This window comes from Priapulus caudatus, unplaced genomic scaffold (genome assembly GCF_000485595.1).
Source record: "Priapulus caudatus unplaced genomic scaffold, Priapulus_caudatus-5.0.1 Scaffold64, whole genome shotgun sequence".
In the NCBI taxonomy this organism is placed as follows: domain Eukaryota; kingdom Metazoa; phylum Priapulida; class Priapulimorpha; order Priapulimorphida; family Priapulidae; genus Priapulus; species Priapulus caudatus.
In genome coordinates this window covers 426360-428647 of record NW_014577125.1, presented here as the reverse complement: position 1 = coordinate 428647, position 2288 = coordinate 426360, and the positions used below count along the sequence as shown (strand labels likewise).

Sequence of the window (2288 nt, the reverse complement as noted above, 5' to 3'; positions counted from 1 at the left end):
CGTGTTATCTGTAGAGCACTAACAATGAAAGTGTTATCTGTAGAGCACTAACGATGAACGTGATTTTAAAACACTAGCAAATGTTTTTGGATTTATTGTTATCCATTTGACATTCCTTTTGAGATTCAAGTGAGAACTGCATCAAACAATGAACTAGTACTATGGTGACTTCTCTGGCAGGGCAAGCCTCACTTGTGCGCTGGCGTAACACTTACCTGGTACTGACATGCCGGATGGGCACCCAGCATGTATTGGTTGCACCCGCAAACTTTGAGCAAGTAGTTGTTTTTGTACTCCTTTACGCAACGCTGCTGCTCCTCGCTGCTGATCTGCATGCTCCGCGCCTTCTTACGGATCGCCGCCTCTGCCAAGTAACGAGAGATCAGTGTAATACAAACCGTTTGTATGAAATATTTTGAGTTTAGGATAGCATAGCATGTATGAAAGATGGCATGTCACGCCATGCTATATTAATGATACACATATTTTAGGATGGGGGATATCTCCCCCCCCCCCTGATTGCTCAAACCTTACCGATGATGGCTTCGGGCAGGGCGTTGTATGCAACCTTCACAGAGTACTTCTGATTTCCACCAACTTGAGCCAACACCCAGATGGCAATAACAAGCTGCCCTGCAAGATTACCACCAATGTTATCATATTATGCGTGAGTAACACACAGTAGTGAACTGATAGCTAATCAATAAACTGATCACTAAATCGAGCAATGAACCGATAGCTCATCAATAAGCTCTGTTGACTGGAAAGCACTGACGTGCGAGTCCTACTGCCTTAGAGGTAGAATATGTACGTTTTAAGGAAAGCATTGCCTTGATTTCAACTTGGAACTTTAGGTCCCTAGAGACAAACCAGGTAGGGCAACCATTATTGCCATGAATATTAATCTGTCAGTTTTGTGACGCACGACAGCAAGTAAGAAGGGCAACAACAGTATGTGATGTTCGTACCGTGATGAAATCTGAAGCATCAAGACAAGCACTGCTTCACACTCGGCACACATGGATGTATGTGCTGCATGTTACGAGCGTACCTTCATCCAGCTTGTAGAGAATGTTCGCGGGAAGCTCCGGCGACGACTCGACGTGTGGCGGATACACGTAGAGGGCGTCACCTGACTCCTCGCGAAGTTTGATCGCTTCCTCGCAAACAGCGACCATGTTGCGTCGAAACTCAATCAGTTCATGTTCCTTCATCTCATCCAATTCTGCCAGCGGCATTCCTATGGCAAGACCTGAGAGAAGCGAAATATTGAGCAATCGTACGATGAAGTATATCATGAACGTATGATGACATGACATGTAGCAGTACAATGAGATGGGTGAGGCATGACACAATCACACACACGCATGCATGCACGCACGCACGCACGCACGCACACATGCGCGCGTGGATACGCACACAACACTCATGCGCACCTATCTCATAGTTGAGCATTTTCTCCTCGCGATTGCCCTCCGGCTCGACAATCTTGAGGATGGGTTGGAAAAGCCGAAGGTCGCACAGCCTCCTCTCCTCGTCGTAGAACTCCTCCCTCTCTGCATCCTGCGTGATGCCGATGAAGATGTAGGATGATGGCTCCGAGAGCAGCGCATACAGCGGGTACCTGCACAATCGCAGGCACGCACACGTTACTACTATGGCAGATAAAACTACACCCCATCCAGTTACAAGCCAAGATAAAGGAGAAGGGTTTCAGTCAAGGGCTAGCAACTCCAGGGGCAACACCAACAAGCTAGGAAAACTGCAACAAAATTAACTCGAAGCACGACCGTAGCTGCCATTCGTGCCACCTTGGTGTAGAAAGAAGCTGAATTACATACAGTACAATACCTGTAGATTCACAAAATACTCCTATTCAGGCCCCTCCCTATGTTGCGCAAACCGGGCGCGCCCGCCCCGTTTGGGAAAGCTCCCCCACGTTTCAATCGTTGCGCGGCTTGCGCCCCGTTTAAATTACCTCCGCCCCGATTAAATTCTACCACAATAAAAGTTTGACAGCGCAGGAATAGATGGTCAAGAATTCCCATCCGACCAGGCCCCCCGGACGCGTGTATTTTTACGGTACCACTAATGCGTAAACCTCCTACACTAGGCATGAACTGCAGACCACACACAAGTAAAAACAGTCACCAAAAACCCTAACACTAAATGTAAACCGACTCGGCTATCTTATATATACAAGTACCCTAAATACCGTCTATGGTGTGGTGGCGATTTTACGCATTACGGTAAAAAAACACGCCCCCCCCCCCGGACCTCCCTAGTTT

The 2288-nt window shown here is 47.6% G+C and overlaps 1 protein-coding gene across 1 annotated transcript in view; it reads right to left on the bottom strand.

Moving 5' to 3' along the window:
• LOC106821222 (phosphatidylinositol 4,5-bisphosphate 3-kinase catalytic subunit alpha isoform-like) overlaps nucleotides 1–2288 on the bottom strand; it is a gene marked incomplete at its 5' end in the record, with an annotated part of 21795 nt that overhangs the window by 16509 nt on the left and 2998 nt on the right.